This window comes from Thunnus albacares, chromosome 4, assembly GCF_914725855.1.
Source record: "Thunnus albacares chromosome 4, fThuAlb1.1, whole genome shotgun sequence".
Taxonomy (NCBI): domain Eukaryota; kingdom Metazoa; phylum Chordata; class Actinopteri; order Scombriformes; family Scombridae; genus Thunnus; species Thunnus albacares.
In genome coordinates, this window is record NC_058109.1 from 6,676,145 (window position 1) to 6,699,549 (window position 23,405).

The window sequence follows — 23,405 nt, forward strand, 5'->3', positions numbered from 1 at the left end:
GTTTTATTTAAAGTTTCTATACTTAAGGGCCAATGTCAAGCATTTAACTCCTTCTTAGCTGTTGGCTAGAATTTTCTATTGATTTCTCTACCAAAGGGAAGTCATATGTATTTGTGAACTATGTGGGATTGAGTCAAAATGAACAACATTGTGTGTGTTCATGAAAATGAAGGAATACAGTACATGGAGTGGCTCACTGATGTGTTTTTTGGACAACTTTTGGAGCTCTGTGGCTAAGAGTAATAAGATATATCAGATTTAGATAAGCAGACAATACCATCTTGGCTGATGGGGAAAAGAAACCAACTTTATATGAAGTGTAACATTCCTCTCTGCCATTCTACAAATGAACAAGATATGTTTAGCTCAATAGAAACTTAACTGAGACAAAGCAGAGGATGTAGGGCCTGTCTCAAGTTTATCCAGAAGCTGCTCCACTGTTTATTATCTTGTTTAATCAGTGCTTTAATTTTCTTATCATCTGTATTTTATCACTGAAGAATGTAAATTCTGCTCAGGAGTCAGCTACTTCAGTTTTAAATCACTGCCTGACTGTTTGGTAGATAACATATTTCCAGGGACTTCCAGGCTGTGATTTCCAGTAGGTCATTGCTACATTATAATAAACACATGAGTGTTCACATTCCCTTTGGAAATAATAATGAAGAATGATGAGATGTTAGTGAGAATTGTGGTCTTTAAATGATTGCTTGCACTGGATGTTAGTAGTCTGGATGATCATCAGTTTGGACTGGAGGGAAAAATCTGGCCTCAAAGAGCAAAAAGAAAACAAAGCTTCTTCTCCCTTGACAACCACCAATGGAGCAACTTTGACAAAAGCTGCTTCTGCGGCTGCTCAGCGGCCAACAACAGATAAGAGTTGTAACTACGGAGGTTTAAACGCTCAAAGAGTTTAAAGGCTGGCTTTGTCTCTAAGAATAAAGGCTTAAAGGGTGCTCATAGGATGCAGGACATTTGGGAAAGTACATTTTGTAAAATAAATGTGTTACTTTTTTCCTTCTACGAAACTTTTTAGATGAAATTACTGGCAAATACAGATAGTTTTTGGTGGCAGGATATTGCTTTACCAATCAGGAGTATACATATTCCTTTTCAATTGTTGATAAAAAATTATGAGGTGATCAACAAATGGTTTTTGTTGATGAAATTAACTTGCCTTGCGAGGCAGCTGGATTCACAAGATCACATGAGAATCCATCTTGTAAGGCTTCAAGTTATAAGCCTGTGTCTGAACCACCAGTGGTTCGAACCAATTGGCGTCCTATGAGGATTCTCAAGTGATCTCGTAATCTCATGATCTCGCGAATCCAGCTGCCTTGCAAGGTAAGACAGTGATAGACAGTGAAAGACAGATGGTTCATCCATTCACCAGCCAAGTATTTTTTGAAAGTGCCTGCCCTTTTCCAAACAGTTTCCAAGGATGAGTTCTCAGATGGTTCTGTGTAACAAACCATCTGGTGCGTTAGGTTAGAAATGAACACTGATTAACATGGAATCAATTGACCTTCCGCTATTGTTAATGAGTTGCTTATTATATTGATAAAATACTGATATTTAACAAGGTTTTCAAGGTTTTTATTGTCATTCCGGCACATGTACATGTAAAGGAATGAAATTAATATTGCTCAGGTTCCAGGGCAATATAAAACTTTAAGCTCATTATTTTGCTTTTACATATAGTCAGTAGGGTCGAGTCTCACAGCTCTCATCCACCCCTCTAAATAAAAACACTAGTTTTAAAGGTGCACTATGTAAGATTTGGCCACCTACACCAAACAAATAGAGAGGAGCATGTCACCAGAAAACACATCTCTCCCCACCCCACCCTTCCCCTTACCCCCAAACACATCACCCCACAACCACAGAATTATCACTCACTGAGTATTGCGTAAAGTTTACTGTTTACAGTGAATCTGTGCTATGGCATTGCCAAGATATCGAAATGCTACCAAGACATTAGAGTCAGCAAAAACTGCCAAAGAGCTGCACAGATCAGTTCATTGGATCATGCAGCTGATACGACCAGTTGTATCACAGTTGCAGCAGTGGCATCTACTGACAACATTGACACAAATTTCCAAATAGGCATTATTTGGATAAACTGACCACATATTGGAAACCTAAATGGTTACTGAAAAAATATTAAACGTTAATAAAGTGACATATTAACAGATCTACGGCGAAACTTACAGTAGCTTTCAACCTGACTTAAAATCTCCACCACTGCTGCTGTGGGGCAGTGCTACTTCTTCTTCCTGTCATATTGGACTGAGGGCATATTGGACACTACAGTGACTCACTATCGCCCTTGAGGTACAAAGTGGTATTACAAGATAGGACAGGCATGCTAACTTCAGTGGATACCTCTGCAACACAATATATAGATGTCTTTGACATAATATCAAAACTGTTATTTTGTCATGTTCTGTTGACAATTTTAGTTAATTTTTGAGTGAGTTTAAACTAAAATTCTGACCAAATCTTACATAGTGCATGAACATTGTACATAGTACAACTGTTTTCATCAAACAAGCCCTCATAAACCTATTGTATGTTACCTAACAAATAGCATACAGGTAAAGTTAGAGACCAGTTGATGAAGAAAGTGGAAACTCTAGCAGCTAAAAAGACAGAGATTTTTTTTCAGGAGTTGGTGGAGACCAAAACAGAGCTAAAATGAGAGTGATTATTACATTCATCAGGACACAATCGTGACTTTAATGAGATGATAATGCTGCTGCTGTTTGTTATCTACGACAACAACAGGAGTATTTCTGCCACCTAGTGGTCAGAAAATCCTCTAATGTACCTTTAAAGTAATATTAATATATAAGACAGATAGTCCAGCAACTTAAAAACAGATAAAGATGAGGGGAAAAAAACAAATTAATAGATCTGACATACAATTGGAAACAGGATGGATCAGACACGAGATATCATTCATCACATCACATTAAAACATGCACCTGCTCTTAAACATGAATAACGATAATAAAATTCACATGAGCTGAGTTTCCAGGAACAACAGCAAGTCCAATAATATCTAAGCAGGATCCAAGTCAAATAACCATAATAGCTTGTGTCAAGTAGAATGATTGATAACTATTAGGTAATATGTAAGTAAAAACATCAAAACAACCCATGATGTATTCCATCTCGCCAAGATAGTTTCATTATTTAAGAGGACCTCAACGTTCTTTTCAGACTGACCGTTTTAGGCCTGCACCTTTATGCTCTTTCTTGTGTTCACATGTGAATTGTGCATTGTCAGTATTGGTATTTTTGTACATATATAATTTATATTCTCCAGTGTAAATGAACAAGAAGCTGTTAAATAGTTTGACTTAAGCAATATAACATAACAGCATAGCATTATATTAATCTTTAGATTACTGTCTAATTTATAGCAATGGCTTGAAATTTGAAAGATTAGCCCTCTACTTAAATTTGTTTTTTTCCCATCAGTATGTGGTATGTATGTAAGTTTGTGGAAGCTGTTCTCCTTTCAGATTGCCAGATTGTAAGTATTACTACCAAGGAGGATTTGCCCCAACATTACCGGGCTTGAATTTATTTGGTCGAGGCAATTTTGCAACATTCCTAGTCCTTCCTGAAGTGGGCTTAAGGCATCTGGTTTGGAGAGAAGTGGGACAGAGGAAGAAGGATTATCACAGACAGCTGGGAGACAGACAGACTTCTGAAAGGACAAGAGAAAGATGCTGAAATACTGACAGAGAGCAGATCACACCACATCAACTCAGGGTCTGCCATTTTGTGGATGCTTTTATTCAAAGCTGTTAACGGTTCAGTGAGAAGGAGGTCAGGGGAACTCCACCACGTTTACACTTCAAAGTCTGTTTACAGGTCTCAGGGAGCACTACTACTTTTGTGGCTCCAGAGTGAGGTGAACAAAATCTGATAAACTGCATCAAGTGGTGTCACTTGTGTCAACATCGGTTGGAGCTGCAGACTATAAATTAGCGGCCAGGTTGCATTGTGGGTAACGTAAGCCAACCCTGTCTCCTAGAAATTACGTTCATGTACGACTAAATAGCAACAGCAAATACGTTTTGCTAGAAACGTGATGCTTTTTTCTCAACATTAATTAACATATTTGGCGAGTTACAAAGATTTTGATACTGAACATATGGGTGAAATTTTCCGTGACAATGTAAGTCTTTTTTTCCATCAAAACATCTGATGGTGCAGATAAATATTTGATAGTAATAACTATGGTATCATTTAACTTTTTATGGTTATGTTTAGGCACTGGCAGCACTTCATTAAGGTTATGGAAACATTGTGGTTTGGATTTTAATTACCACATGTTAACATTAAGAGACCTTGGTCGTCACAGTTACAATAATAACAATGTGGTTAAGGTTTGGGAACAATCGTAGTCATGGTTTAAAAAAACAATACTGATTGGAAATTCAATCTTTCATGGTGAAGCCTGATATTGTTGACCCATCCATCCACCCTGACCTCTTTCCTACACATACTTTATAACTTTAAAGTAATCTGATTTCCTCTTTTGCTCCCATCATAATTACTACGACCACTAGAACTTTGTCACTTGAACATAAACATATGTCGCTCTGGACAAAGAGGCTTGTTTATTGCCACCCATAAAGTCATGTTAAACCACCTTCAATCATCTGCATGCTGAACACATTATTCAGTGATGCAATACCAGTCAGAAGTGGACATAAATACCGCTGTGCATTGAACATCTGCTCCCCCAAAGCAGTAATAAAAGCAGCCTGTTTTTCAAGGAAGACGCCCACGTGAGGGGAAGAGTCAAACTGGAGGTCTAATCCTGAGTATTTTTCCAAGCGGAAAAGCAGAATCCTTGTAGAGTCAGAGATGACGATGTGTTGAAGTACTTTGAGACACAAACAGTACACAGTCCTGCTGTCACCGGAGCCAAGGGCCAGTTAACAAACATCCTATGACATTTAACCTTACTATTTTGTACCATAATATTTCCAAAGTTAAAGATTGTTTCTTGAGAGGTAAAGCTCTACATCACATCTGGGATTTTAATGAATCTTCGCAGAAGTAATAACACATAATACATTAAATTGTGAAACAATATTGTGACAGAGTTAAGATGTTTTTGATTCACAGCCTCTATACTACTCTAGTTGCTGTTAGCAGTGAGAGAAAATAAGAGTTGCTAGTGACGAGATCTGGCAAGACCAGCATATGAAGGAGACAAGCACAACCTGTTTTTGATTCACGCCCTCTCTACCTCTCTAGCTGCTGCTAGTGGTGAGAGAAAATAGGGGATGCTAGTGACGAAATCTGGCAAGAGCAGTATGTGAACGAGACAAGCACAACCCGAAATATAAGGTGTAATGTCTGAAAGTATTTTTGGTCGAGTTGAACTTTTTTGCTAGGTTCCAGAGTGGCTGCAAATGGCCTGTCCAAAGCTCTGGCATACTACAAGGTATGTATTTGTTGTAATATAAGCTGTTACATTGGATTATGTTGTATGGTTATGGTGAATCTATTCTGTATTTCAGGGATGTTCTGAGCTCTAAGCAAGAGGCCCTTAGAAATCATCTAAATGTCATAAATGTATCCATCAAAATCTGTATGTGTACTGTTACTTTCCTTTTACATTTCTCACACAAGTGACTTTTGTCTTCATTAGGAGACACATTATTTCCAACACAATTCTTTCTTTTTCTCACCAGTTACAATAGTTCAGTACAATAGTGCTATAACCATGTACCACTAGTAGGGTGCGCTGAAGCAACACTGCTGAGCAAAAATAGGCAATTTAACCTCTCTATATAAAGCAAGGAATCTCTGTCTGTCTGTCTGTATGTATGTATGTATGTATGTATGTTTGTCCTTTGCATATCTTGAGAACCGTTCATCTGATCGACTTCATACCTGGCAGGTGGATTGCTGTGGAATTGAGGAAGGACAATGTTGATATGTGAAGTTGTTTAGATGAGTGGTTCTCAAGGAATATATAAAAAATACCTTATATATGAAAAATTTCTTCTTCTGCCCATGGAGTCAACGAGCAGAAATACAGACAGCGCCACTCTGCCATTGCAGTCCACATTGTGGTTGGATGTGGGATTGTAGTAGTGTTAATGACTTGAAAAAATATGAGACCTAAGCTCTACTTTTGAACTGTGTAATGTTACTGTGCATGAAACTTGGCATGTATGTTCAAGACTTGTGCTGGATGTCTCAGGCACATTCAGAAATATATAAAAATACCTAATAAACAACTTCTACAACATTGATTTGCTTCTTCTTCTGCCCGTGGAGTCAATGAGTGGAAATGCAGACAGTGCCACGCTGTCATCACAATCCACATTGTGGTCGGAGGTGAGATTACATCTGTAGTGATAAGAGCTATCATAGAGAATGAATTGAAAAAGGTTGGAGAGTTCAGCTCTATTCCTGTTCCTCACACATGGATCTTTGTATGTAGACATAATGCAAGATGTCTCAGGCACATTGTGAATGGGCACTACAGTTCATCCAATCAACTTCAGCTCAACTCAAAATTGTAGTCTCCAGATATTCTGCATGTGAGGTGTTTAGGGAGCATTGGTAAATTGTAGCATCTACGGATAGCCTGCATGTGAGGCGTTTAGAGATATCGGGTCAATTATGGCATCTACTGATAGCATGGATGTATAATAAGCATTTTCTCCATAGACCACCATCATAAAAGAGACTGTAAAACAGTTGACAAGACAGTCTGTAAAACTGTTGACCTTGAAATGCGAACAAGGTCAATTATGACTCTTTCTATTATAAATTTTTGATCCATGGAGGTTTTACATTTGTAAAATTTTCCTCGAGCTGAGAAAAGCAATTTCAAAATCTGTGATGTCATCACAATGTAAAGTCTATGGGCCGAGTGGGAGCTCCAGGGCGGGGCCAACGGGAGAAACACTATTGCACATATTCAGTGGGCCACACAAAATGGAAGTAAACCCGTAAGCTACAAACTTTTTTTGGCATATGCACCAGGAGAGCAATTGATTGAATGTCAAGCTCTTATAATACATCCATGACTGATAGCCTGCATGTGAGGCATTTAGGGAACATCGGTAAATTGTAGTGTCTACCAATAGTCTGCATGAGAGGTATTTAGGGGACGAGTACTGTTCTCTCTAGTTATTGAGAAATCAGCCTGTTCTGAAGAGGCACGTTTTGGACGGGCACTTCACTAGTACTGTTAAATCAGCACTAAAGTGCCACCAATCATTGAAATTGAATTCTATGTGGGTTTATTATCAACAAAATTAAAATGTGAACACCATTAAACCCACACAAAACAAACAAAAAGTTTACATATGACATATTCCACAGGGTTAGCAAACATATACTAAGGTATCACACCAGTGTATTTAAATAAATGAAAATAAAAATACTCTGCTTGGAACAACAATGTGTGTCTGATTTCCACAAAAAAAGTATAACTACCAAATTAAAATCCTTATAATCACATCTCCTCCTTCACTCTCATTAAAAAGAATTTATTAATATGCAAACATTTTGTTATTTCAGAAGTTTAACTGCAGATTTCTAATACTTTACTGTAAAGTCCATTCTCAGTGTATGTGCACTGGAGGCTTCAAGTTTCCATATCACACTTGTGTAAGTTGAATAATGGACCAGAATTGGCTTCCAAACTATTTGTGATGTCACAAATCCTGTTCATAGGCCCACCACTTAAAACCAGATTTTCAGTGAGCACAGAGAGACTTTCCATGTTCAGCAGATGAATGTGAAAGGAGCTTTCTAGCGTCAAATTCTGCATATGGCACATTTTATCATAGACGTACGTATGTGTTTCCCAGCTCCTCCTGTCCACATGTTGAAACATCCTCAGGCAAGACACTGAAACCCATAGACTGTATATAAAGATGGATGTAGCGAGGTGTGACATCACCCATTGGTATGCATTGGAGGCAGTTTGAAACCCAGAGTTGCTGCTTATGGTTGGCACCATCTTCTCCATTTGGAGCCAGGACCCTTTCGTAATAAGGAGTGCGGTGTGATAATGACGGTAATGCTTGCTCACTGGGAACACAGAGCAGTGCACAATTGAGCTAACGTTCGCTACTTTAGCTAAATTGTGCTAACAGGGAAGGTGTCATAATCAAGTGCCATTAAACTTACCAAAATATTGCTACAATAGTCCGACTCAGTGCGAGTCCCAGAGCCAGGGAGAGCAGCAGGTGAGTGAATTGTCAATCCAAGCTGTCAATCAATGGCTTCATGTGGACATCCAAGCTACTATAAGTTTTCAAATCTTATTAACAGAGCAATAATTTCCAAAACAACACCAGCACACTTATTAGAGGGCCTGAATTTACTATTTAATTTAGAGATCATAATGACTCATTGAAATAAATTATTGACTTAGTATTTCTAGAGAGAAGTTGATGCTTTTTGAATGGGAGTCAATTGGAACCAGGGATTTTTTTGAGATGACATCTAGTGGCTGTCGGTGGCATTGCACCTTAAGGTACTTTTGTATTGGGTTTGGCTCCAAGCTGTCATACTTGCCAAAACCAAATTGCTTTTGGCCAGTGTTTTGTAATACACTTTCCTTGATACCTGTAGAGACAAATAAGAAAATATGTTGTTTTGAATGAATGGACAGTTTACTTTTAGTGTCTGAGTGCAGAGCCAAACAAAAGTACAAATGGTACACAGATATACAAAATATTACTTTGAAGCTCAGTTTTGGTTAAACAAGAAAGCTAAAAGCATGAAGTAAGAAAAAAATTAAGCCCAGAGAGACCGCATTTAAACCATTAAGGCCTGGTGGGTTAATTAACTACACATAATGTCTTTAGTTACGAAATCCACGTGTTTGCCAGTTTCAAGAACATTTCAAGATAACATGCAGATGAAAAGATTTAAAAAAAAATCTTTTCAGGGAATAAGGTCAGGGAATGACACTCAGTGGATCAGCTGTTATGTTCAGATTCTGTCTCTAATTTCAAGTACTTTTTGAGGTACTTTCTGAAAGCCAGTATGTTGATGAAGGACTGCAAATAAGGTTTTAAAGCACTTAGTGGGTCTAACAGCATGTGATGGTGTTGAGGTGCACTTTCCCTGTACATTTTAAAAATCAGCTAAGAGTGCAATGTCTGAAAAGCTCAAAGAGAATACATTTAGAAATAGAAACAATAAGTTCTTCTGTCATAATCTGTCATCTAGAATTACTTATTGGCCATGGATATCTCTGTACCCTGTTTGTACAGGATTATGATGAGAAACAAATTGACCAGAATGTCTGAAGGACATAAAACACCTTCAGAAAGTGTCAATTCTCAACTTGTAATGCAGAGAGATGGATCTTTTATGCCTGAAGAATGGGAACAGCCACACCAGAAGGTCCTGTTTTATCTTAAAGTATTGCCTGTTCACCCCAGATGCTAATCATCTGGGGGGACCCAGAGGCTAATCATCTGTGATCATACACAATTAGCTGATGAGTTCTGGTAATCAGAAACCCAAAACCTGTCAGTCTTCCTTTCATATCTACACTGACAGCCAGTTTTTTGTGTCTAATTTCCCCATACAATCTGCCAGATTCAATAGTGCATGCAGAACAAATTTTCCCCGATGGACTTTGATTAAAAGAACATCCACCATGTGTAAAGGCTTTATACTCAAGCACAGAGATACACGAGGAGCTAATTGTTGTACCTAAAAGTACATTCTTTCCAGATGTACCGTCACGTTCCAAGCCCCCACAAGATCAGATATGTCCCTTTTGATCCACCCTTCCAAGTTTTTTGTTCCAATTTGTACTAACACATTCTGAACTAAAACTACAACACAGCTTGCAGTAGTCAGACCATGACGGTGACATCTTTGTCATATTTAGGTTATCTGATGTGAGCTGTCATGGAAGGTGGAATGAGTCACACTTGATGTGAAGAGCAGCAGGTGCAAGCAGTTAAAGAGGTTGAGCAGGCAGCAGATGTTCAAAAGCATTACAAGTTCAAAAGCATTACTGTGGTTTAAAAAAATAGAAAAAAAAGCACTGGGGTAATGCTATTTTTATCACACAAGCATTGCTCTTACAATAAGAAGTATACAGCCCCAGAGATAATCACTTAAAAAAATTGCTCTGTCAACCAGGTTTCTCTTAAAGCTCCTGCACAATGTCCTGGAAATAAAACTTTCTGTGTTCTGACTTTTGGGAGCAAAATCATGAATACAATAATAGTGTTGTTCAAATGGACTCTTCTTGTGATCAATGTAAACACGACCAAACTTCAAAACCAAAATTCATAGGTGACAACTGTTTCATGTCTTAATTTTAATGACTTAAATAGTTTCTTCACGTGCTAGTTATGGCAAAAACTTTGAGTTTTCATTTGCCGATCTACAATTTTGTTGACTAATGACGATGATTGCAGCTGTTGGACAATATGAATATATAATACATAATAACTTTATAGTCCCTATGACAACTGTTATGTGTTCTGTGGATTATAGTAGGGTGTTTCAATTCTGTAGCTATAATATTACGGCTTTTCTGTAGTTAGTGTACAAGAACCCAACATAGCACGGAGTCTGGAAATGACCATTCGCTAAGCTTCACCACATTTTTGTTGGTCCTTGATTCTTCCTATTTCTGACTGGCGACCTTTGATTTTGCTGTCTGTAATGAATGTTGTCACTTAGAGATTTAATTTTTTGAGCTCAGCATCTCTTACACTTACAAGAGAAAAGTCTTTGAGGATAAGGACTAACCAGTGAGAAGGCTACAGGAGTGTAAATCTCCCCAAATCCATGTTGGACAGGGTTGCTAACATTACCCTACACTCCCTCTGACATAGTAGCACCCAGGACTGGCTTCCATACAGTAGGGTAATAGACTACTAAATAGTGGATGTGCTAACTCTACTTACTTTTTAAGGCCACAAATGTAGGTATTTTGCCAGGGAAGTAGGCATGTGCTGCGTTATGTCACTACAGTAAGCTAGTAGCTGGACATGCTAACGTTTACAGCTTACTTTACAGTAGATGACCACGCTGTCTTATTCATTCCTACACTTCTGCTGTTGTGTTTTTGGTCTTTGAAAGGAAATAAAAAAGAATCGACCCCCAAACTCTTTAAATGCTCCTGCTGGCACTCTTGCCTCATTTACACAGCTTCAATTTGTGGAGAAATCCAAAGTTTGACAGACCTGCTGTAGCATTGCACAGTGGGAGTGGCTGCTGGTTCCAAAAGTATTTTTCCCCATTCTGTATTCCCACTTCAAATTCTTTTTTAGATGATATGATCAATATTAACATTGAAACAGTCTCCTGGATAATGTAACGATCCTTGGTTTATTTTATGACCACCAGTTTCAATGATTTCGACTTAATTTTTGAGAAATCACATTTTGTGCATGATGTTGGTGGACGACAGTCAGAGGTGCAAATCAGAGTGGTAATGAATTTAAAATGCTTTGTTATTGAAGTTGTAAACAAAACGCGTCACTGTAGTCACTGAATTCACTCAAAAGAGACCCAAAAGTGAACTAATTTAATATGCAACACCATAATCTTTAGCTTCTGCCCACTGTTAGTGGCACACATGACCAAGTCTTAAGCTTGGTGATGGTTACTAAGCTAAGCTATGATTGAATAATTGCCATTTTCGGAGAGGGGTTGAGCAAACAGTAAAATGGGACTCAAGTCTACTCTCCCTGCTGTGACAATCTTCTGGACTAGTGCTGGGACGTTCAAGTGTTTGAACTGTCTCTGTATTCAAAATGTTGAGTATTTCAAGTTTTCCAGTACTGGGTGCTGTGCACCTCTCAGCCCAATATAATGCAGGACTCCCTAACCAGATGTGTGTGTATCAAATGGTCAAACAGTAGATCAGAATGTATGGGATGTCTCTGTTGTTCAAGATGACGCTCACCGCAGTGTAACATGCGAAGCTACAGCATGGTCTGTAAGCACTGATGCTGCCGTCATTGTGCTAGGAGAATAATTGCAATCTGAAGTCTGTTTTGCCAAAATATGAACAATATATCACCTTTCTTACCAGGGGAAATAACGCACTGGACCAATGCTACAGTAATATCAAAAAGGCAGTCCCCGAGTTTAACTTTGGTCAATCTGACCACATAACCATCATGCTGCAGCCCCACATACCAAGGAGCTTAAAGCTGAACCAATCACAGTCAGGACTGTGCAAAAGTGGTGCAAAAGTGGTCAGAAAATGCGTTGGCGGAACTCCAGGACTGCTTTGAGACAACTGACATAGGAGTGTTTAGGGAGGCCACAGACAACATCCACAAATGTACAGAGACTGTTAGCAGTTACATTAGCTGGTGTACATCCATGTTTGTGTCTCTCAGGACTATCCGGGTTTTTCCTAATCAGAAACTATGTTTAATCAAGATGTCCAAGTTAAGATCAGGGAATGCAACATGGCCTTCCAGTCTGGCAATAACCAACAGCATAGGTTTGCTTGTTATGCTCTGCTGTAATCTGCAGGAACAAACTGCGGGCCATTCTCAGAGACCCACATCATCCTGGACAATCTCTGTTTAGGTGGAGAAACTCCAGACACCAGCTAAGATACCACCGAAGAGTGAGCATCAAAACAAACAGGAAGTGCTTCCACAACTATTTCTTCCCAATGGTCATCAGACTACCTGCAAAAGACATTCAAGCTGGTGTGAAATACCCTGCCTGCCTTTAGTCTTTATACTTTTTTATACTTTACTATGTACATCTTTTATTATCTGTTAATTGTGTTGTCTTTTTTATTAATATGTGAATATTTTATTTAATATTTTATTGTATTTTTATTACTTTACGTATTCATTATTATGTCTATGTCTTTATTGTATTTTTTATTACTTGACTGAGAGATCTGCACAAGAATTCCAATGCCCTTGTACACCTGTACCTGAGAAAATGGCAAATTAAGTCTTGAATCTTGAATTTTTAATCTTGAATTTTGTGTGTCGAGGGCAGCGAGTCTGTATGAGAGCTGCTATTTGTATCAGCAGCAGCTGAGTCGAGTTTATAAGATTTTTGTACAGAACGGTCTCAGCACAGTAGTGAGGCATGTGCACAGTGTCATGTGTCAGTCAGTCACCACCTGCACTGCTTAAAACAAGCTAAACATTGTCACACAACACTCAAGTAAGTGTTTAATAGTTTAAGGTTGTAATGCTTCAGGTTTTTATCACTGGCAGTTTGTCTGGTGACATATAAAACAAAGTATGCATGATAAAGCGAGGGCTTTAGAGTTTGAGTACGCAGTACGTATCAGTAGCCTACAGACCTGATACATATGGAACCCACAAATGAATTGGCACTTTGGATTCATTCGTTCATTTTATGCTAGCACTACTCTGGACAGAGATGTCTATCCTCTCCCTGCAGAAACTTGAGGAGTGGATAGTCTTCATAATTTGGACCACCTTGTCTGGCTGCAAGACTATAAAAGCTAATGTCAGTCAGCCATTCTTTCTCCTTCTCTCCCCTCGCCTCGACCCATCCCATTTGTATTATTTTCATCTGGTTTACTTTAACTCATTATGTCCAACCAAACTTCAGTCAGCTTAATTGGTGGAATTGCTGTGTTAGATGAAGCAATACACTACATTACATCGCATTAAATATTTTGGTTTAACAAGAGAAGTAGCAGCCAGAGGGAAAAAATAAGAGCCCAAAGAGACCAAGTTTAAACAATTAATCTCCAGGGGTTTAATAAGCTACATCATGCATTCAAGTATGGAAATCCATGTGTTTCCCAGTCTCAAGTACATGCAGATGACAGGTTTTAAAATATCTCTAAGATAATAGGTACAGAGGGACTAACAGTGGATCAGCTGTTAAGCGTGTACAGGTGTCAAGGTTGTGGGTTCAGATCCTGCCTCCAATTTGAAGTGCTGTCTGAAAGTCAATATGGTGATGAAGGACTGAAAAGAAATTTTGAAAACATTTAATTAGTTCAAGAGCTCAAGTGTTTACAGATGCAGAGGTCGCAGGTTCAAATTGTTGACAGCCAGTATGCTTTCAAAGCTCTCAGGCACATGAGGGCAGTTTTGAGAGTGGAAACTCAAGCAAGTTTTTGTTCTATGTGGCCCTGAGATTTTGAAAACGATGGAAGTGTTTTAAGTAGATGCCATCAAGCAATCTTCCCACAGGAGTAAAATAGATATTTATCTTTCCTTTCTTAGAGGGTTCTGACACACAATACAATCACTGGGGCATTTATAGCTCTAATTTTGGCTCTTGTGTCTGATCTCACCAAGTTGCTTGTGAACCATTACTTTTTGAGTCAGGTTCAATTGCTGTTGACAGTTATAAAATCATACAGTGTCTGGTGATTAAAGATTCTAATTGCATGCCATGTGATCCAATCACTTGTTTGATTATTTCACACGTTACATTTTTACGACTGCAACTGTGTGTGAGCAGTGTGAAAGTGATCATAAAAGGCCACCTTCAGGCATGTTTTCGGACATATAAAAACAAACTGCTGAATAATTCCTATTGTTTTTCCAATAATAAAAATTATACAAATTCTTCAAAGCACATGAGTCATTCTCTCTCATTGAAAAGTGTATGAATATGCAAATATGCAAGATGTCTCCCACTTCACTGAAATATTGCTTCTCAGTGAATGTGCACTGGAGGTTTCAACGTTCACACACTTGTGCATGTTGCATTTTGGACCACAATTGGCATCCAAACAAGTAAAGATGCCACAGTGAAGGTTAAACATCCAGGAGAAGCAACAATAAGTAAAACACATCTTTTTGAGTCAAGGGGGCCAAAAACAGCCAAAGGAAAATTGAGCGGTGTGGCATGAATGAGGGGCTATTATAACTCAGGTTTTAGCTTCTAGCTCTCTCTCTGCAGAGTTTACAATCCTCTCTTTTCACTAATTTACCCAAATTTGTCTTAAAGGGATTTATTATGCACATTTCCAGGTCTATATTTATATTTTGGGGCTCTGGAATATCTTTGCATGATTTATAGTAAATAAAAACCAATGCTACCAATGGACGGCCATTTGTGGGCATGTGTGATTGACTGATGTCAGTTTGATGGGGAAGTAGAGGTAACTTTGCAAACATAGCGTTCACAGCAGGCTGAAGCTCTGGCTTTTGACTTTCAGGGAACATTTTTACATACATCCAACTCAAGTTTTGGGAATTTTGACCATGTTTAACATAGACATCAGACATCATTACAGTAGACTATATAAATGACAGAAAATTTTTAAAACGCATGTAGCAAAAGGAGACTTGTGGGTTTTGGCCCCCATCACTTCCATTTTAAGTGCATTATGAAGGGATCTTCTAATGGCCAGTATGAACAAGGGGGATGATTATGGCAAGAAAAACCTATTTCAATGTTAAGTTGGGCACCTGAGTAAGACATACTTGAAAAATAGTGAACCTGTCCTTTAAGCAGTTCCAATGCTGAAGATTAAATACATCTATATATTTTTCTGTACAATCAACTATGAAGATGATTATATAAAAGCCAAGAGGTATTCAGCACCTGACAGTTATCTTGTTCCTCAGTGCTGTGTAGAGGTCACCTTATATGTTTTTTCATCCAAGCAGAACCAATATACATCGATAAAATTGTTCAGGTTTTCCTAATTTGGACCTAAAACCTACAAACTGTCACTCAGGCAGAGGCAGACACAGTGAGCTCAAAACTCCTGTTTATCACCCCCTTTATATAAGATGAGATTTATGAGTTGGCTCTTAAATAAGCATTCTGGTGGATTACAAATTGAGCTTATCTCTCTCAGCAACAGCAAAGCCCTTCTGTCAGCACCCTACATCATAAATTATTAATTCAAGAAAGCAGGTATGAGAAACAAGATTCTGTGTTTTATCAAGACACCAGCTCTCTACAAGCTCTGCTTCTCATTTCAACAAGCTATCAACTATGCCAATTGAAGAGGTATTCCAGAAATGTAGTCTTTCACTTTTATAAAGTTTGGGGAATTCGAAGAGACAGATTTTTAAAAAGAAAACAGAGGAGTGATCAAATGAAGAGAAATTATAGCTCTTATGGCTTCTTTCATTAAACCCTCCCTGTCTACTAATTGCCCATGTCTTTGTAACTCCATGCCGCACAAACTCCGCACCCCAGGCTGTTACAAATTTGTAGTGTCTAAGCTGTAGGTGAGCTAACCGTAATGATATTATATGGGGTTTATTTTCTTAGAAAGCTCCTCCAGAGCCACAGAAGATATTACAACTATGTTCACAGGCTGTGTAGTACTCCTCATGATGAAAAAATTATGACCTTCACATGTAAAACCTGTGGAATGCCCCTTTAGGTGTAGTGAATAAACAAATTAAATCCGCGGATGACCAACCATGTCTCCTTGAAATTACGTTCTTATACAACCAAATTATTTTCCCGGCTATGTTGCATTATTGAACTGCCTGGATTATGTTCACAGGCAATGTTTTTTCGAAAAATATATATTATATATCACACTCAAGTCGGAGGGAGGAGGTCGAGATGAGTGGGGGTTACAAGATACAGGATTCTGACACTAGAGACCTGGATTTGCATCCTGAGTCCTGCATGTGGTTATGTTTAGACAACAAAAGCGCTTTAGTGGAAGATTGTGGTTTCATTTAAATGTTAATAAAAATGTTGTGCTTCAAGTTATTGCAGACTTTTTTCTGTATTAAAGCAAGATCATCTTTCTCTAACGTTGAAGGGGACATATTATGTTTTTTCTTGTTTTCTGTTATTTATATTTTATACTGTTATGATGTTGGATATATATGCTAAACATGGCCAAAATTCCAAAAGTCAGTTACCTTTTCCCTGCAAGTCAGAAGTCAGGGATTCAACCTGCTCACTTTAACCAAGTGTTGCCAGCAATCAAGATCAGATATTTTGGTGGGAAAAAAAATAACTACATTGTCATTGAACATTTCACTCATACCTTCAGTATCAACATTTTTGCAACTTTCCAAATACATTTTCATAATTAGTTAATCATAGTTGTTCATATCAACAACGTTTTTTCTAGCAAAATGTATTTGCTGTTGCAATTTAGTAGTGTATGAAAGTATAATTTCTGGGAGACTCATACAATGTGCTTTTTTCTGGCCACACTATGGGCTAACAGGAATTTACTCATGATTTTAGAGGGCTGCAGTCTGAAACATAACTGGCAGTTAAATCAGTCTTTATGTCTGATAGTAACATTGACAAAGCATGCTGCTTGAAACATGTTGTTGGTAATAATTCAGAATCAATTTTGAATTGAATTGTGATGCAAAAAATGAACACCAATCAAATTGTAAGATTGTGAAATTACATTTGCTACAATTCATGTAATGATGGGTTTTGTGCTATTGAAATAGTAATATAGTGAGTGCGACTTACTTTCTAAGCATAGAGGTGAAACTCGCTAGAGAGTGGTGGATTACAATTACAATTCCTTACTTTTACTTTATGTTTGTGCACAGAGGCAGACTTGTCGAAGTCTGTATCTGTCATTGATTTTAAAACCAAATAATCTCCATTAAGTAGTTTAACCAAGTTAATGACTGTTTCTATTATTAACTGTGCAGCTCTGTCAACTGAAGATGCATACCTGTTACTTAAGATGATGTTTGTGATGGACAAGTGTGAGAGTAAAGAAAGAAAAATTGAGACAAGATATAGAGAAGTTGTTTTAAAGGGAATTAAAATAGCAGAGGAAGAAATAGAAAAAGGTTTGATTCATAGGATAGTTTTCAGGTTATGGCCTGTGATCATAAAAGGCGTTGGACAACGGTCACAAGTTCCAATTTTTTTATTTGGATTATTTACATGTGTTGTAAAGGCCTCTGGCACCTTCTCATTGGAGACAGAGGAGTCAGCATTATTACCTTCATCGCACAGTATGCACCAATCATTAAAAATAACAGCAAAGCTTATTTAACATCATAAAAATTAGACAGGGACAAGAGGGGGGAAAACAGGGAAAAGGCAGACAAAAGGAAGGAGGAAGGAAAAGTGTAAAGAAGAGGAGGGTGGAAGAAATAGGAGGACTGAGGAAGTGAGCTAAAAACAGAGGAGAGAGAGAGCCTACGGTACATATTTACCTTCAAAGGTAAAGGTGGTTAAACAAGAGCCTTAAGGTTGGTTTAAGGAAGTCCAATTCAAGCCCAACATTCCTGAGCTGCTTATTTCGGAGTGAAAAGTAAAGTTAAAGATAAATCTGATCGTCTGCAGTACCATGTTTTGGTTGAACGTTCATCTGTTCAGCTCTTTTTGCAGTAGCTCTTTACATAAACTGACGTGTAAAAAATCTTAGTAAACCTTCTGTAATGGCTGGTTGTGCACGGGATTTTAACAAGTATATAAATATAAATGTAGCACCATAAACAGATTTACTGTAAATATGGCAAGTCAATCCTAAACTGAACAAAAAAGTTTGGTTTATCAGTTATTTTCACTCCCTAATCAGGACAACTATCAAGCAGCTATTCGCTGGCTTCTACAAACTTTAGCTTCTCCTGGAGCTGTTAAGTTTGTGGGAATACTCAATTTTTGGGGGGAAATGCACTTGTCTTCCAAGTCAGTTTGACCCAGAAACATTTGAGCAATTTAAACACTAACCATCAATAGAAGATCAATATCAAGTAAGTTGGCCTCCCATTCTGTCACATTGGAAAGAGTACAACAGAAAAAATAGCGACGAGACTAATTCACATTATGAACAGCAGCAGCAGAACTCCTTCCATGTCCTCATCCATCACTTCAACCTGTTATTACTGAAATGTACAACACAGTGGCAACATACTGAGGACTTCAGCTCTTGCAAAATTACTCAACCCTGTCTCCTAGAAATTAAATGTATATACAACTAAATTGTAACAGCAAATACATTTTCCTAGAAACGTAATGCTGGCTGAATCAGATTTTCCCTCAACATATGAGAAAATGTTAATTAACGTATTTGGCAAGTGTATGAGTGAAATGTTCACATACAACATACCTAATTTTTTTTTTCTCACCAAAATATCTGATCTTGCAGTAAAATATTCACTAGTAGAAACCATAGCAATATTAAACTTTTTATGGTTATATTTACTGCCAGACACTGGCAGCACTTGGTTACAGTTAGGGAAAGATCGTGAAACTTAAGAGCGATATATAGATGTAGCATCATTCGTTAGAAAAAAATCTGTGAACATAATGCAGGCAGCAATTATGTTTGTCAGTGCAAAGTGATTGGGAACAGTTTAGTTTAGTATCTGAACCTAATTTCTAGGAGACAAGGTTGAATTACCTTACCTTACTGCCTACAAACTTGTAATATGCTTTCATAGTAATGCTATGCCACCCAACACCCTCAATTCAATGTCATGTATTTTATGTTGTTGTTGTTTTATGTTATTGTTGTGGGTTGTTCACTTAAATTAGGGACATTTGTGAAAACTGAACAGCAAAAAGACTAAATTCACTCCTGCGAGTAATGCTTTCAGCAAATGAGTTTCCATTTCCAGATGTTGAAGTGTCCTTGAACACACCAACAAGAAGTTTGAAAACTGCAGCAAAGGCAACCTTAATACAACTTTAACCAAAATAAACCTTATGATTGATGACCTGTAAAACAAGTTTCATGTCTTTTAAGATTATTTTCATAATGTAATACACTGAAGTAAAACCAGTGGCTGCTTGGAAGGAAGCAAACTTATCTAAAAAGTTATGGTATGTTTTAAAAAAAAAACTATCAGCAGTCATGTGAAGTTTAGTAGTTTGTAGACTGAAACACGCAAACTACAAGTATGATATTTACTGTGCATATGAATGTAGCCAATGTGGACCAATGTGTTGTGTAATGAGCAAATTTAATTTCACTGCTTTTCACTTCTACAACAACAACAACAACAACAACAATACGAATAATAATAATAATAATAATAATAACAATTAAAATAAAAACTAATGATATAATAATAGTAACAAAAAACAAACAAACAGGCAAAACAGGTTTTGCACAAGTGTTTCAGACAGCTTCAGAGGTCATTGAACAGAGCTTTGCATAGTGATGTCATCACATAAAACATTAGGGGTTTTGTTATGTTTGTATGAAAGCCTCATATTTCCAAAATTGATCTTTATTTTTGTTGATTTGAACCTTTTTCAAGGTTGTGTAGATTCATGTGTAATAAAACCCCATATGTTATTTGTTCATAACTCACTATATACTCAAATGCACAAGTAATCATTTGAAAACAAATCAAAGTTGTAACAAATGAAAATATAACTTTAAGACAATGAACATTTGTTCATAATCAATGCCAAATAAATTAAAGTTTTAGAAAAATCTTATGTAACCACCTCTGAATAACAAACAACTCCATGTGGGGTCCTGACTCCAAGGTTGAGAAATGATCCATTGTTGGACTGAAGTGATAAAGTTCCATCCCAGCTTAAAAATGTGATTATTACGTGATAGGGGTCACTTATGTCTGATGATGTAATAGTATTAATAACCAGAGTGATTGCATTAATACATTACTATCACACCATCTGAGAAATGTGACAAAAACAGGTTTTATTAACATTTTCAAATCATTTTGAAAGACGTATTTGGACGAGTTACCAAACATCCTGCTGTTTAATACACTACATTAGAGCTGGGCAATATTTCAATATTATCATAAATGTATCAACTTTTAGTGCAAAAGTATCATCATCATATGTTCCAATTGTAATTAATAAAATGTGGTCTTAAAGTTTTTGTTTTATACATGTGATTCATTGTATGATATAACAGTGGGAAATATAAATTGCATTTAAAGGTAATGCAATATTTTACATTTCCTTAATGTCCTAATGATACTGTTATTTATCATATTGTTATTCTTAAAAGAGCAGCTGGAAAAAACCCAAGTAATTTTAATTTGTCACTAGAAACAATTCATACATAGTATGTTGAATTATATAATTGCTTGTAGACAAATTTCACATATTTGCACAGCTGACTCACTGTGCATGGATTAAAAGACTCTTATGCTACTGTAATTAATCAATTCAAAGACATATTTAATTCCAGGCAACTTCTTAGGAAAACATTCAGAACCTAGAAGAGTGCACTCAGTAAAGTGCAGATCTCTGCCAGGAGTGTACAGCCAAGATGGTGGCGAAGATAACAAAAACAGGGATTCATTCATCTCGTAACTTTAGTGGATCATAAAATATCAGGTACGGAATTAATCTGCAGATTCTCCGGTTCAAGATGAGACCATATTTTTCTATGGATGTCAGTTTTTGAGCCATGATAAAGGCTAAAATATGGCCTGCCACAGACCAGGTAAGCCTCGTCTTTAGCCTAGCTGATTGCCAGAAATGCCTTTTGCTATGTCATAACACATATCGTAAAGGGGTGAGGGCTGCTGAAAAGACGAAAGTCTGAGCTTTATGATAGGCTCATGAGGAATGGCGTTATAAAATAGATTTTTCAAAAATTGTGACTCACCGCTCCAGGCTTATGCCCGGCAGATATAGTTTATGTAACCATAAAAGAAAATGTTTCCCATCCAACATTAATTTGATTATTTTGATTATCGTGACTCCGTCTTAATCCGCTAAATTGTGATGTTTATTTAAATTAACATTGTAAAAATTTGATGAATATCATGTTGTTTGTTTTAGCCCAGCCCTACAGTGCATTGTCAGTTTATTTTTGCAATTTGTTTTTCATTTAAAAAGAATCTGCACTATGAAGTTTTCAATCAACAACCAGCTCTGCCACAGTATGTTGCCTGTTCAGTCATGTTGTTTAAAGTCCTGTGAAGCAGCAGATAATGTTCTGATGAGCTCCGGCTTTCCTAAACGTGGCTGCCGTCAACTGCAGAGCTTCTGTGTGTGTGTGTTTTTGTGTGTGTGTGTAAGACCCGTCAGTTTAAGATGCATTTTGACAGCAGCCTGCTGTTTTACTATCTCCCTGTGGCTCTGATACAGCATCGAGTCTGTCTCCATTTTTTCATCTGTGCGTGTGCGTGTGTGTAACTCATCAGTTTATGATGTGTTCTGGCAGTACCCTGCTGTTTTAGTATCTTCCTGTGGCTCTAACAAAGTGTCAAGTCTTTCTCTCTGCTGTGTTTTTAGGGTTGTGTGTATGTGTGTCTGTGTGTGTGTGTCCCGCTCCCTGCTGTTTGATGGCCTTCCTGTGCTGTTATCCAGTTCTCTGTCTGTCCATGGCTCTCTCTCTCTCTCTCTCTTTCTGTCTCTCAGTTCACACTACCTGAAACACAGGAAACAGACACAAGGTCATTATTGACAGAAACACAGATTAACTGCAAAACAAACATTTGCAATAATCAATCACAATCACAAATCAAGATTACAAGGACAGATTTTGTACAAGACTGCCGTCCTCTGAAAAAGTACAAACTGCTTGAAATGACATTCAGCAGCAAAGCAGGAAGTAGTGTGGTTTTTTATATAAGATAGCAAAAAAGATTTTGGGCCCACAAAGTGAAATGTTTTTTTCAAAAAAAGTGGAAGTGAAGCATCATTACAGCTCCTTTCAGACATGCACTTTTACATTAATCAGATGTCAGTTTTACACGTCAGTCTCATGTCTGAATAAGAACAGTTTAACGCTCCTCTTATACCACCTCTAATATCACTGTAATACATTTATTATCTCAATGTTCAGCAGCAAATCGGCTTCCTGTTTGTCAAAGAATTGATTTTAAAATGTGTTGTTGGTTTATAAAGCACTGCATGGTTTAGGACCAAAATACATTTCTGATCTGCTGCTACGTTATGAACCAGCCAGACTTCTCTGATCATCTGAGACAGGTCTGCTTTCTGTCCCCAGAGCCAAAACTAAACATGGAGAGGCAGCATTCACTTTTAATGCACCACATATCTGGAACAAACTCCCAGAAAATTTGAGGTCTGCTCCAACTCTCAGTTCTTTTAAATCAAGGCTGAAGGCTTTTCTGTTCACTGCTGCCTTTTATTAAATCAAATTTGGGTCAGTCTAATCTAATCTTGCACTCTAATGTAATTTTTTATTCTCCTAATCAACCTATTTTATTCTGTTTTACCTTATTTTATCTTCTATTTTATTTAATTCCTTTCAAATCCTATTTATGTATTTTTTTATTGTCTTTTTATATTGCATTGTGTTTCTTTTCTCAATGCCTTTGATGTTTTGTGTTGTTAAAAACTTGCCTTGTCTTGTACAAATACAATAAAATAATTTTTAATACTCTATGAAACACTGTTAAAAAGCCAAATTAAAGTTGTTGAGCTTCTTGTCTTTTTTTACTCCTTATGGTGTGACTCGGCAAATAGGAATTAGATCAGAGTCTCATGTCTGAAAAGGGCTTAAAACATAAAATGCTTTTTGTGAT

The 23,405-nt window shown here is 37.3% G+C and overlaps 1 protein-coding gene across 1 annotated transcript in view; it reads right to left on the reverse strand.

Annotated features, from left to right (window-relative positions):
- Positions 1-20,018: 20,018 nt before the first annotated feature.
- raly (RALY heterogeneous nuclear ribonucleoprotein) overlaps positions 20,019-23,405 on the reverse strand; it is a 145,204-nt gene continuing 141,817 nt past the window's right edge. Inside the window, exon 8 of the mRNA XM_044349522.1 lies at positions 20,019-22,282. The gene's annotated coding sequence lies outside the window, so the exon portion shown is untranslated. The remainder of the gene's footprint in view (positions 22,283-23,405) is intronic.